The 15,340-nt window shown below is 42.3% G+C and overlaps 1 pseudogene; it reads right to left on the bottom strand.

Moving 5' to 3' along the window:
• Positions 1-382: 382 nt before the first annotated feature.
• LOC694772 (putative monooxygenase p33MONOX pseudogene) lies at positions 383-14,730 on the bottom strand (annotated as a pseudogene).
• Positions 14,731-15,340: the final 610 nt, after the last annotated feature.

Raw genomic sequence — 15,340 nt, 5'->3', positions numbered from 1 at the left:
AGGCCTCACAATCATGGCAAAAGGCAAAAGGCCCATCTTACATGGTGGCAGACAAGAGAGAAAATGAATACCAAGCAAAAGCACGTTCCCTTTATAAACCATCAGATCTCGTGAGACTTATTCACTGCCACAAGCACAGTATGGGGAAAACCGCCTCCGTGATTCAATTATCTCCCACTGGCTCCATCCCACAACATGTGGAAATTATGGGAGCTACAATTCAAGATGAGATTTGGGTGGGGACACAGTCAAATCATATCACCCCCTCCAGCCTCTTTTTTCCTTAGCTCCCTTCACATTCTAGTTTCTACCCGTGCCATCAGGCCCTGTGGCCCAGACCAGGGGTCTTGGACAATACCCCAGACCCTCCTCACGAGCAGAATCATTGTTCATAGGTGCTCCTTTTTCCACCTGCCCTGCGCTCTCGTCTGGATTCCGATTTCTTGTGGTGAGTGGGTGTTGCCTTGGATTTCTTGTGCCTGCTCAGATCTGTGGATTCAGCCCTAGGTCCTTTTTCTTTCTTCCTGTTGGCCTCAGCTCCTTCCCTCCTTTCTGCCAGGTGCTCCCTGCAGTCCTCAGCATCAGGGCTACCTCTATTGACAGGGGATCCTTGGGCATTGAGGCCGTAGGTTTTCTTTGGTGAATAAATATGTATGGCTTATAAAACATACGTGTTTCTAAATTTATGAAATTATATGTATGTGTATACATTCATTCATGCTTTCATTTAACCAACATTTATTTTTTTACATAGCAGAAACCACTTCGTAACTGTGAGACTCTGGATAAATCATATAGTTTCCTGAGTGTCATTTTCTTCTCTGTGAAATGGAGGTAATAACAATTGGCTCCAGTGTGGTCCTGCACCTTGAACAAGATAGTGAATTTTAAAGGGCTTCATCAGATGCCAGCCCAGAAGGTGTCCAGTGGGTACGAATGTCCCCCCGACGCCATCCCCACACGTGGTTCCTAGTGGGGAATATGATGAAGTGGCTGCTACCCAGGAGCTCATGGCCTTTCTGCCCAGTTCCAGTGCACACGAGCTCCCTGGGGATGGCACCTCTCACTCTGCCATGGAGTGGTGAGAAGTAAGTATTCTGGAATTGTTTTATCTCAGCACTACATACTATCTTCAGCATCTGTGTTTCATTTTTCTTCTGGAACATGCCTCCCAGAGTTGTTGAAAGAATTAAGCTAGGTGCTGTATGAAGAGAACTTAGAACAGTGTGTGGCACATAAACAATAAGGGTTCAGTAAATAGTGGCTGTCGTCATCCTTGTCATCCTATAGCCAATGAGAGAAGTGAGTTGAAATAAAACCTGGCTTAAGAGCCAGTCGTATTTGAAATTATTTGTGTTGGCCTGTTGCCTGTGGGTGACTGGAGAAAACCATCGGTTCCAGTTCCTGGAAACAGACCAAGCCAGTGCAAAGGTTTCTTGATGTAAGAACACAGTGAATCTGGTCCTGCAAGTAGGCAGCTGCCTTGGACTACCGTCATGGTATGTGGCCTTGTCATCTGGGGTCTTGAATTAGGGTTTTCTTCTCTCTGGGTTCACCTCGCACTGCTGCTTGGTCTTTAGAATAAAGATTGAGGTTATCAAGACCTAGAAAAATGACTTTTCTGAACTTGAAATATTTCTTTTGAATGCTCAGGAGGCAATATACTTTTGTTATTCAGAACACGAATTCCAAGTTAGATATACTCAATTTGAATCTCACCTGTCATTGATAAAATTATCTGTGTAACTTTGTGAAAACCACCTAACTTCTCTGTACCTTAGTTTCATTGTCAGGAAAAACTGGGGTAATAATTATAACTACCTTGTATTGTTGTTTCAAGGATTAAATATGAAATGCACAAAAATCCTTTAGTACAGTCCTAGGTAGAAAATAAGCACTATTATTATTTAAAAAATTTTGTCCCCAACTTTTTATTGTGAAAATTTCAAAATTATAGAGGTTGAAAAAATAGTGTAATAAACATCTATACACTCTATGTTAAAAACTTGTTACTATTTGACATATTTGCTTTATTTCTTTCTCTCCACACACACACACACACACACACACAAACAGACACACACACAATATGTTTTGCTAACGCAGTGTGAAAAGAAGTTGCCAACATATTTCACTCCTAAAAACTTCATCCTGCTCCTAGTGAAAAGGACATTCTCCTACATCCCATAATGCCCATCTCTTACCTAAGAAAAATCAAATTCCATAAAACCCTCTATTGTCCAGTCTATAGTCAATTTTTTTCACTTGTTCCAAAAATATTTCCCTGGTACTAAAGAATTACCCCGAGGATTACTTGCTGAGTATGATTAGGGAAGAAAGTATCTTTATTATAGAAATATCGGTCCATGTTAACAATAAACACTACCGTTAAATAGTGGTCTGTGGCAGTAGAACATGAAATGCATACCACCATCTAAGATGTATCACAGCCAAAAATTTTACCTGTCATCTAATCAAGCCTGTAGACCCGCACTGTTCAATATGGTAGTCACTAGCCATGTGTGGCCATTCAGTGTTGAAATGTAACTAGTCCAAATTGAGATGTGCTGTAGGCATGTAATATCTAAGTTTTAAAGACTCAGGATGAAGAAATAATGTAAAATCTCTCAGTGATTATTTATTTTGAGATGGACTTTCACTGTTTCGCCCAGGCTGGAATGAAGTGGCACCATCTCGGCTCACTGCAACCTCCACCCTCCTGGATTCAAGTGATTCTCCTGCCTCAGCCTCCCAAGTAGCTGGGATTACAGGAGCACACCATCATGCCCAGCTAATTTTTGTATTTTTAGTAGAGACGAAGTTTCATCATGTTGACCAGGCTGGTTTCAAACTCCTAACCTCAGGTGATCCACCTGCCTCAGCTTCCCAAAATGCTAGGATTACAGGTGTGAGCTACTGCACCCAGCCTCTCACTGATAATTTGAAAATGTTGTGTTGAAATCAGCATTTTGTGAGTTAATGTTAATAATTATTAAAATTAGCTTTACCTATTTTACATTTTTTAAAACGTGGCTACTGGATAATTTAAAATGTATGTGGTTCACAGATATTTTCTGGTTTTTTTTGACACAAGGTCTTGCTCTGTCACCTGGGCTGGAATGCATTGATGTGATCATGGATCAAAGGATCCTCCCATCTCAGCCTCCCGAGTATCTGGGACTACAGGTGCATGCCACCACACCTGCCTATTTTTTTTTTTTTTTTTTTTTTTACTTTGTACAGATGCAGTTATGCCATATTGCTTAGGCTGGTCTCGAACTCCTGGGCTTAAGCAATCCACCCACCTCAGCCTCCCAAAGTGCTGGGATTGCAAGTGTGAGCCACTGCACCGGGCAGGTTTACAGATTTCTATTGCACAGCACTGCTGTAGACCTAACTTTGAGAAAGTCAGGGGGTGGAGGAACAAGGCAAATGATATCACAAGGAATCAATCAGATAAAACCAGAATGTGGGGCATTTTGAAACTCTTCAAAACATCAATGTCATGAAAGAAAGGAAAGAGTGAAAGGGTTATTTTAGATTAAGAGATTATGAGATAAAACCAACAATATTTAAACCTTAATGGGAACCTTCCCCTCTCCACCATCACTAAATCAAAAGCCATAGGAAATGTTCTTAGAAGCTGTTATTATTAAAGATAAGCAAGAACTAGATGGTTAAGTTGTGCGCTTCAATGAGGACATTCCAGGCAGCTTAAGAGAGGGTTGTTAGTAGGTACGGTTCTTCCGGAGGTTTTGATTGGAAAGTGCGTTGTTGATGTCTTAAAATGTCAAGGTTGGAGTGATTCTAGGTAGTCAGACAAGCTCTATTCCGCCCACTTGGGACAGAGTGGCGCAGGAGAAGGACATTTGTGTTGAGACATCACAGAGCTTGAAGACAGGGTTTGGTGGGTTGTCTCTGTGGACACCGAAGTTGGTCTCAAAGGTCAGAAGTTGGGGTTTATAACAGAATCAGTGATGATAAAATACATAATGGAATTTAAGAAAAACCCCGACCTTAGCTACTATCCTTTTTGTGGTCTTTGCCATTGGTTCATTAAGCTTTAGTTGCTCTCCGTAGCTGTAGGCAATAAAGAATGTTTTGGCACAGGAAAAGAAAAGAAAAGAAGAGAAAAGAAAATAGAAAAGAAAAGAAAAAAGAAAAGAAAAAAGAAAAGGCTGCCTTTTGGAGTTTCTAATGTGGACACAATCCTACTGGAATCAAAATCTCCACCACCGAGCCTGGAAGCCAGAGGCTGATGATGCCGTACATGTCTCTGCAGGATTTGCAGGTGTTTCATTTTTATTTGCTACCTCTTTGAAACAGCTCACTTTCTCAGAGCTTTGAAATTGTTTCTGCTCTATTTCATTTTAGAAACATCTGAAAACCTACCGACAGAGATGAGTTTTATGCCAGCTCTGGGCTTTTCTCCACCCAAATTACACATTTATTGAGAATAGCTATGTTTATAATTTCCATAGAACATGAAAAGATCATTTAAGAAAATTGATAGGCAGGGTGCTGTACACCTTTTATTATATTTGCAATGTATTTCTGACTTGGGTTTTTGGTAAAGTTTCATTATTTTATTTTCAAGGTATCATGCTGGCATGAGATCTGTTTCTTTTTTCTCCCCTGGTCAATGAATTTCAAATCAGATGTTAAATCAGAACTACTGGAATGGTCCTATTTTTCAGTGCTGGGGAAAAGGCATTTGGGAATTCCTGTGTATTTGCCGTAAGAGTTTCTGTGATTCTTGGTGATGTCAGTAGTGCTTCCTATCCCAAAGGGATGCTGCTGTATGAACATGCTCTGCCTCTACAGTGCAGCTTCTGGTTGGAAATCATGCTGGTGTAAACATGTGTTTTCAGGCTATGAGGTTGCACAGTATGAGAATAACCTGTTTCTCTGAGACATGCCTGCAATAGAAACCACTTAGAGGGAAGTTAGCTGGCTGCATGCACAGGCAGGGCTCACAGTGTGGCAGGCCCCTGATTCAGAGTCCCTATGTCCTGGGGACTCGATTAAGCTTATTAGCAGCTTTAGAAACTTACTATTATCAGTAAATCAGCATCAACTAGATACTTAGAGCTAACTTACAATCTCATGATAACCAAATAAAAAGAGTTTTCACCATGGACAAGATTCATCAACAGTGACCGTGCTATTTAAGCTCTTAACTAAGGCACGAGCTCTACCTGGTTTCATAATCTTCGGGAAGCTGGACTCATCATCTGGGGGGTTGCTTGCAGAGGATGACGTTATGTGAAAGGAGCTGCATTGTTCTAAAGGGTATTTCATGTAGGCCTTTCCACCAAGATTAGGTTCATTTTCTCAAATGTGCTACCTGCAGCTCTCCTCTTCCTTCAAAACCATATCAAAATGAAACACGATGAAAGATACATAAATCGCAAATTGCAAAAAACCATTCACAAGCTTCAATGTTTTAACTTTTATTGGTGCCACATTACCTGGAAAACACCTTACAAATGATCCCAACATACCTGTGACCAATGCTACATACTGTCCCTGGATCTGTCCCCCTCTTCTTCCAGTATAATGAAGTTTAAGCCAGGCACATGGCTACCAAACATAAAGACTAGATTTCCTAGTCTACCTTGCAGCAAGTGATCATGTGGCCAGTGGGATGTGAGGTGAAGTAATGCACACACCTTCGGGGTCATTCCTTCAAAATGAAGGGAAATACATTGTCCTTCCTGCTTTCTGGAGTGCAGCCACCTTGGATCATACAGATGAGGCAAATGCTTGGGGGATGGTCGATGACCAGGGAGAAGGAGCCTGGGTCCCATGCCTTGAGCGCCATACCTGCTGAGGCACTGACATTGATTACAGTTTGCTAAACACCCTCGAGCTCCCCGACTCCCCTCCAGCAGTCAGGCAGAGCTATGTTCAGTTGTGACATACCATGGCTTCTGGGCTGCAGCACACACAACTCTCCAGCCTGATCCTCTCCTCTGAGACAGGTGGGGATGATGGAGATGCAGGCGTAGGTAACAGCTCCACATGACACCCCAGTGAACTTGCACTATCTACAATGACCACCTAGGCACCAGCTTGCCCTGCAGTGAATCTGAGTCTTGCCAGAATGCCTCATGGCCCTTTCAGAACACAAGAAGTTGACAGGCTTGTGTGAGCTGCTCTGAGCCCCCCACCCACAGCCTCCCTCTGCTCCTGCTCAGCTGTTATACCCTTTCCCATTGCCTCCTGGGTTCTGAGGAGGTGTGGGGCTTTGTGCACTATCTCTCTCAGAATAAAGCTGCAGACTATAAAACCACATGGTTAGAGGTGGGAATTAGCTCCTCTGCAACGGGGTGTCCTACAACTTGTGTTGTATTCACTGGGCCTCTTGTTTCAGAGTCATCCTTTTGGTGTGTGGGACAAGGACTTCTGGAGTGGGCACCTTTGGCTGTGTTTCGTTTCACGGCCTATGTACGTAGTAAACTGTCAAAATCAAAAAGGGGCTTCTTGTTGCTTTCCTGGCTGAATTTGCTAGGGGTTTGGCCATGTCTCTAAGCCTGGTGCTTGATAAAAAGGCAGCATCAATGTGAATCCTTGCACCACTATTGAATGAGCTTCCCAGAGGAGCAGTCAGATCCACAGCAGCCACTGGCATGAGCAGGGGAAGAACCAAAGAGTGTTTCATTGTTAAGACACTGAGATTTCAGGGTTGTTTTTCCGGCAACATAGCTTAACTTAACCTGAAGAGCACATTGACTCTTTGTGGAGTAACTTCATGGAGCAGAGCCACCATACTATTCTAGACATGCACACAGGAGAGAAATACAGTTCTACCCTCTTTAGACCACTCTTAGTATTGTTTTAATCACAGCCAACTGGTTCTGTATCCTAATGACCTCCCATGAGTCTTGATATCTCATTTGAGAACTATTCAATAGCAAGTGCTCAATAACTGTTTGTTAATAGAACCAAGGCACGGTAAAATCCAATGACTTATCTCTCTTTTAAAATAGAGTATATCATTCTGGTGACCAGAGCCCTCTGCCAGATTTCATAATTTTCTCCTGAATCGTGCTGGATTAGCATGGGCAAGTTCTTTGATACATGAATAAATGATCAAATAAATCTCTGTTCATCCACTCATCCCTCCATCCCTCTTTCCCTTCACGCTTCTCTCCATCCACCCACCCAACCATCCATCCATCCATCCACCCACCCATCCACCTACCCACCCATCCACCCATCCATCCATGCATCCATCCATCCATCCAAACAGGAAAAAAAGTATATCTGCCTTCATGGAGCTTATCTGTTTACTAGTAAAGGAGCCAGGGAAATAAAAAAATTTCATTTCTTATTCCCTATTCCCCAGGACTCTTCCATTAGATATAGTCTTCTAACAACATGTAAAAAATTAGGCTTTTATTTTCTTGGTTGCAATCATGTTTATATCATGACTCACTGATACAATATCCCATATCTGATTATACTCAGGAGCCCTAAGTTTCCTTATTTTCATATATATAGATAATCTTTTAAATTATTTAATTATATATATAGATAATCTTTTAAATTATTCTTTTAAAGACAGATAGCTATCGTCTTTTCGTATGTCCTACTTGCTATGAGTTTTATTCTCAGGGGTTAACCTTATTTCCCAGTTTTGGGGACATTTTACTTCTGTGTCTAAATGACATATCTTACAGAAAATTCACTCATTTATTTAACAAATACTTCTAGAGCAGCAATTACGCACCATACTGTTATAGGTGCAAGGGGTATAGTAGTGAAGCAAACAGACGAATCTGCCTTCATGGAGCTTACATTCTAGTGATGCCATGAAGATTAATGTGCCATCCAGCTATGTAATTACAAAGGTATTATGTGAATGAGGCTATAAGGAAAGTATTTTGACCAAATTATTTTAATGCTAGTAAAACTGAATTTAAGGAATTCATCTAAAATCAACATCATAATTTTTTATTTTATTTTAATTTTTTGTGGAGTCTCACTCTGTTGCCCAGGCTGGAGCGCAGTGGTGCAATCTCAGTTCACTGCAACCTCCACCTTCCAGGTTCAAGTGATACTCCTGCCTCAGCCTCCCAAGTAGCTGGGATTACAGGCACCTGCCACCGCGCCTGGCTAATTTTTGTATATTTAGTAAAGATGAGGTTTCACCATCTTGGCCCGGCTGGTCTTGAACTCCTGACCTCGTGATCCACCTGCCTCGGCTTGCCAAAGTGCTGGGATTACAGGTGTGAGCCACTATGCCTGGCCAAATCAGCATCATAATTTAAACATAAATTTATAATTACCATACGCAACCGCAGTAAAAATGTTGCTTAAAAAGTTGATACAGGTTCACATTTTTCTTCAATGAACTTTCTCTGGTTTCTGTAATTAGTCCTATCAAGACGTCAGCCCATTCTCCCTAATTGTCATTTCATTTTCTTTCTCATTAAGATTTGCACTCAATATATTTCACTTTTGTGGAGCCCTTGGATCTTAGCTACCATTAATTTCAATCTATATTATGCAAACCATTTCATGAACAAAAATGATCATAGATGATTCTCAAATGAATTTAATAGTTTTGCTTTTATGTTGAAACCCAGGGATATCTTTTGATGAGCCAAATTGTGACTTTTTAACTTTTTGGTGGTAGGCTTATTAGTTATTTCTGACTTAAATAGAAACATCTGAATATTTTGTTCTATATTTCAAGCTGCATGATGAATATTACCTGGCTGACATTTCAAGTAATATTTTATTTGACAACTTCATATATTTTGATGTATGTATTACTAATACTTCTTTCTCACCAATCCCACTTTATTCCAAATTCTTTTTATTCTTACTGCTTTATTTCAATACCTAATAAAAATCTTCATTTATAAGGCACTTTATTTCCATTATAAAAAGAGAGAAGAGCATCTTTCAAACCACAATGCTGTATTGCGTAATCAAAGCTATAGTTTAAAGGGAGCCGTCTCATGTGCTTTTACCCATAATATGATTTCAAGTCCTGGTCATTATTCACGAGATTAAAATTCCTATTTACAATTAAACAGTAAGAGTCACTCCTCTTTATATTTTGAAAACAACAGAAGGAACACAAAATAGCACTGGCATATGGGTTCACATTTTACATATTTCTCTTAAAATTGGTTAGAATAGGTTAGAATTTTGCTTATTGACATTTAAAAATAATATTTATGAGATAATGTTGATTCATGTTGATCAAAAGCAAATTATAACGTTTAGGTAGGATGACCCCATCCAAGTAAATTTTTTTTTTTTTTGGGCAATTTCTCAACATGTTAAATTCTTTAAAAAAAATTTTTTTTATTATACTTTAAGTTCTAGGGTACATGTGCACAATGTGCAGGTTTGTTGCATGTGCCATGTTGGTGTGCTGCACCCATTAGCTCGTCATTTACATTAGGTATATCTCCTAATGCTATCCCTCAACAGGCCCCGGTATGTGATGTTCCCCTTCCTGTGTCCAAGTGTTCTCATTGTTCAGTTCCCACCTATGAGTGAGAACATGCAGTGTTTGGTTTTCTGTTCTTGTGTTAGTTTGCTGAGAATGATGGTTTCCAGCTGCATTCATGTCCCTACAAAGGACACAAACTCATCCTTTTTTATGGCTGCATAGTATTCCATGGTGTATATGTGCCACATTTTCTTAATCCAGTCTATCATTGATGGACATTTGGCTTGATTCCAAGTCTTTGATATTGTGAATAGTGCCACAATAAACATATGTGTTCATGTGTCTTTATAGCAGCATGATTTATAATCCTTTGGATATATACCCAGTAATGGGATAATTGGGTCAAATGGTATTTCTAGTTCTAGATCCTTGAGGAATCGCCACACTGTCTTCCACAATGGTTGAACTAGTTTACAGTCCCACCAATAGTGTAAAAGTGTTCCTGTTTCTCCACATCCTCTCCAGCACTTGTTGTTTCCTGACTTTTTCATGATCACCATTCTAACTGGTGTGAGATGGTATCTCATTGTGGTTTTGATTTGCATTTCTCTGATGGCCAGTGATGATGAGCATTTTTTCATGTGTCTGTTGGCTGCATAAATGTCTTCTTTTGAGAAGTGTCTGTTCATATCCTTTGCCCACTTTTTGATGGGGTTGTTTTTTTTCTTGTAAATTTATTTGAGTTCTTTGTAGGTTCTAGATATTAGCCCTTTGTCAGATAAGTAGATTGCAAAAATTTTCTCCCATTCTGTAGGTTGCCTGTTCACTCTGATGGTAGTTTCTTTTGCTGTGCAGTAGCTCTTTAGTTTAATTAGATCCCATTTGTCAATTTTGGCTTTTGTTGCCATTGCTTTTGGTGTGTTAGACATGAAGTCCTTGCCCATGCCTATGTCCTGAATGGTATTGCCTAGGTCTTCTTCTAGGGTTTTTATGGTTTTAGGTCTAACATTTAAGTCTCTAATCCACCTTGAATTAATTTTTGTGTAAGATGTAAGGAAGGGATCCAGTTTCAGCTTTCTACTTATGGCTAGCCAGCTTTCCCAGCACCATTTATTAAATAGGGAATCCTTTCCCCATTTCTTGTTTTTGTCAGGTTTGTCAAAGATCAGCTGTTGTAGATGTGTGGTATTATTTCTGAGGGCTCTGTTCTGTTCCATTGGTCTATATCTCTGTTTTGGTACCAGTACCATGCTGTTTTGGTGTAAATCTTTATTAGTTGCTCAAGTTTAACCTCTGTCTCTCTCTGGGGCTTTGTTTTTTTTGTTTTGTTTTGTTTTGTTTTGTTTTTTGAGACAGGGTCTGGCTCTGTCATCCAGGCTGGAGTACAGTGTAACCTCTGCACTCCCAGGCTCAATCCGTCCTCCTACCTCAGTCTCTCGAATAGCTGGGACTACAGGTGGGCACCACCATGCCCCGCTCATTTCAGTATGTTTCATAGAGACGAGGTTTCACCATGTTTCCCAGGCTGGTCTCGAACTCCTGAGCTCAAGCAATCCACCTGCCCCAACCTCTCAAAGTGCTGGGATTACATGGCACTGCACCCGGCCTGGGACCGTGTTTTAAGTCAGCAACGTAGACTACCTGTACTCCAGGTTTTACCTCAGAAATCACAGCCATGGCCCTCTATATAATTCTTATTAAAATATGTATGGTAAGTTCTCCGAAGAAAATACAATCCATTTTTTTCTTACACAGACACACACAGCACAGAAACACATACATACACATACATACAACCTTGGTTCAAACCAGTTCTCCAGAGAGCTGTGAATGAGACGACGTTTGTTTGGCCTCATACAGAACTTCCTCAACTCACATTATTTGACTTTATACTGACTGTGATTAAGTGAGTGAATTGCAAATGCATGAGTATAAAACGGGTCATGGTATTTTTTTGTAAAGATGTTGTCAAAGACATTATCTATGACATCACATACTGTTCTCTTTATAAAGACTCATGGGGTACTGAGAGGTATCAAAAAAATTGGGGCCATCCTAAACTTTTATTAATCTTAACAATATCACAATTTTATAATTCATTTTCTTCCTTTTTTGCATTGGCCACTAGGAATCTTTAATTTTTTGGTATATTCTTGGCTTCCAATCAAGACAAAATGAGATATAATTCTAGAGGATAATCCGACTGTAATTTCTTTTTTTGGGTGGGGGGTGGGGGGATGGAGTCTTGCTCTGTTGCCCAGGCTGGAGTGCAGTGGCGTGATCTCAGCTCACCACAACCTCTGCCCCCTGGGTTCAAGCAATTCTTCTGTCTCAGCCTCCCAAGTAGCTGGGATTATAGGCGCACACCACCATGCCCGGCTAATGTTTGTATTTTTAGTAGAGATGGGGTTTCTCCATGTTGGCCAGGCTGGTCTCGAACTCCTGACCTCAGGTGATCCACCTGCCTCGCCTTCCAAAGTGCTGGGATTATAGGTGTGAGCCACCATGCCTGTGGCCCAGACTGTAATTTCTTAACCATGTTTTTTCTTCATCTTGACTTCTCAACTATTTAGCCTAACACTTAAGAGCTTAAGGCTATGGGCTCAGACGTAACTACTCTAGCTTTGTCATTTACTAGATATATCACTTTGTGAAATTACTAAAAGCTTTCCTTCCTTCCTTCCTTCCTTCCTTCCTTCCTTCCTTCCTTCCTTCCTTCCTTCCTTCCTTCCTTCCAATTCCTTCCTTCCTTCCTCCTTCCCTTCCTCCCTCCCTTCCTTCCCTTTTTCCTCCCTCCCTCCCTCCCTCCTTTCTTTCTTCTTTCTTTTCTCTCTCTCTTTCTCTCTTTCTTTCTTTGACAAAGTCTCGCTTTATTGCCCACGCTGGAGTACAATGGCCTGATCTTGGCTCACTGCAACCTCCGCCTCCTGGGTTCAAATGATTCTCCTGCCTCAGCCTCTAGAGTAACTGAGATTACAGGTGTGTGCCCCACATGAAGAACTGGCTGCAGGACAGTGATCCATTAGGTCTACCAAAAAGCAGGGGGACTCAAGGTTCAGCCTAGAAAGAGGGGTCCCTGCCAAGTCTGGCTTTTACCTGTACCCAGGTCCCAAACAGATCTTGGGTTCCCTAAGTGACAAGGCTGGAGCCCAGTACCAGCCATCAAGAGGGCCAGAGTCATCTCAGCGAGTCAGTGAGCACCTCTTAAAGTTCTTATCTAGGGTAAATGATGAAAAACTAGGTAATGAGGTCCCCCATACATCCCTGCCGAGATGATTTAGTCTAGCTTTAAAGCAGTACAAAAGGGCTTCTTCCACACAAGAGCAAGCTTTGTACTAATGTTTCTCAAAAACCAATAATGTCTCCAGCTCTAGCCTCTAATTAACAGGTTTTTAAAAATATACCTTTCCGGCCAGGCATGGTGGCTCATGCCTATAATCTCAGCACTTTGAGAGGCCAAGGGGGGCGGATCACCTGAGGTCAGGAGTTCAAGACCAGCCTGGTCAACATGGTGAAACCCTGTCTCTACTAAAAATACAACATTTGGCCAGGTGTGGTAGTAAGCACCTGTAATCCCAGCTACTCAGGAGGCTGAGGCAGGAGAATCGCTTGAATCTGGGAGGCAAAGGTTGCAGCGAGCCAAGATTGCACCACTGCACTCCAGCCTGGGTGACAACGCGAGACTCCGTCTCAAAAAAAAACAAATATATATATATATGAAAGATATACATATATCTTTCCTGTGTCAGAGCCAAGTTAAAAGGGGAATGGGGCAAGAAACCGTCTTTACCAGAGGACTGGAAGAGAAAGCACTCCAGAAGCCAGTAGGTGTGAGCACATTCAAGTCACCGGGTTTGAGGTGATGGGTCTGTGTCAGCTGTGTATTCCCTTCCGTCACTGGGATGTCCATCTTGGGTGGCTTCAAGGTTGCTGGATCTCTAGTCATGTCGTTGGTCTGGGCACGGATCAGTTCCACTGGAGAGGGCTTATGGGCTCCTCGGTAGGCCTGGGTGGCAAAACTTGCAGAATCATCCTTCTGAAGGGATCTCGGTCCAAAGAGGCTCCACTTATCTGACAAGTTTCTGTCCTTATCTCCACTTCCAGAATCCGTGGTGCTGGGATCTGGGCCAGGTAAAGCTGTGGAAGAACCAGAAGTGAACCAGCCTTTGGGCCTCTGCTCAGGGGAACAGTGAGGAGCGCAGCTTGGGGCAGACTGGGCCGATACAGGCTGCCTCTCTTGTCTTGTTCTCTCTCCACTCTGTAGCTTTAGTTGGTGGAGCACTTCTGCCATTCAAAGGTACTTGGTTTCCTCCGTGGTGAGGCCCTTGTAGGGTGTGTAACCAGCACCTCTCAGCCCTGCCTGTCGCCCAAAATGCTGAGTACTTTCCTGGGTCTGTTTTGTGAGCAGAGAATTCGTGATGATATGGGTAGCTTTAGACTTCACCACTGGGACCGTGCCACACTGTCATGGCAGGGGCGGGTAGGCTGGCTTCTCCTTCCTTCTCCTCGGTGAGGGACTGATACTTGCACTCTGGAATCACTGCCTTCCAGTGGATGCTGCCCATGTCCGATGGAGGAGGAGTCACAGACACAGGGTCCTTGAGGGCATTATCATAGCTGGATGCCCAGCAGTTTATCCTGATGGGCAGGGACATCTTGCCTAGAGGCCCACCAGCCTCAAGAGCAGGCACTTCTGGTTGTGTTGAAGCCAATAAAAGACTGGGACCCAGGTGCTTTTTCCATATAGAATTCCGAGCTGGGTCCGTGCCACCACAGTGAAATGATGTGACGACTAAGCTGACAGACGTTAATGAGGAACACGGTGCAGCGGCTGCAAATTAGCAAAGCTTCCCAGGAAGAGTGCATCCAGAGGTTCTGTTATCCTGCTGCTGCTGCTGCCGCTGGGCTGCCTGCAGCCTGGAGTCCATCGCTAAAGAGGTTCCGAGGGCCCACGTCTCCCGAGAGGCTGTGATGCAGTCTGGACCCAAGGCATGGTGAGAGCAGCGTGGACACCAAAGGTCTCCAGGACCCAGCAGACAACACTGCCCTCCTGCTACAGTTTTGAACGGTGTTCTTCTGGACTCAGCCCTTACATGGTTGCTATAAACATTAGATTATTTTTTAAAGCAGTTACAAATGCTGTTTTTTTAATTTTGAAAGTTTCTGGGTTTTTTTTTTTTTTTTTTTTTTTTGAGACGGAGTCTCGCTCTGTTGCCCAGGCTGGAGTGCAGTGGTGCGATCTCAGCTCACTGCAAGCTCCGCCTCCTGGTTCAAGTGATTTTCCTGCCTCAGCCTCCCGAGTAACTGGGATTACAAGCGCCACCACCACCCCCCCGCCGCCCACCACGCCCAGCTAATTTTTGTATTTTTAGTCGAGACAGGGTTTCACCACATTGGCCAGGCTGGTCTCACACTCCTGGTCTCAAGTGATCCACCCACCTCGGCCTCCTAAAGTATTGGGATTACAGGCATGAGCCACTGCAACCTCCACCTCCTGGACTCAATAAAAACTTTTTTTTTTTTTTAAGTTTCTGCTTCAAACTTTAAACTTTAAAAAGTTTAAAGCAGAAACTCCAGCCTGGGTGACAGAGTAAGACCCTGTCTCAAAAAAAAAAAAAAAAAAAAGAAAGTTTCTGTTGGGGGAGAGGAGATTGGGGCGTCATACTCTGCCATTGTGCTGACGTTGCTCTATTTATTTTTACATTCAAACTTTCTTTTGTAATAAAATATATCTTGAAAGGCATCAGTGGTGGTGTGGCTTTCTTCATTTTTAGTTTGAGAATGTGCACATTTTCTTCCTGATATTTGGCAACTTAAAATTATCAAAAGGCTTAGGACCCAGTTAAGGGAGTTTATTCAAGTGCACTGTGAGGGTGACCATCACCAAAGAATGGTGATCAGTGTTCCTAGTGTCTTTGTGTGGGG

Source organism: Macaca mulatta, chromosome 1, assembly GCF_049350105.2.
Source record: "Macaca mulatta isolate MMU2019108-1 chromosome 1, T2T-MMU8v2.0, whole genome shotgun sequence".
Classification (NCBI taxonomy): Eukaryota; Metazoa; Chordata; class Mammalia; order Primates; family Cercopithecidae; genus Macaca; species Macaca mulatta.
Note: the sequence above shows the minus strand (reverse complement) of the source record. Positions and strands in the feature narration are given on the sequence as shown.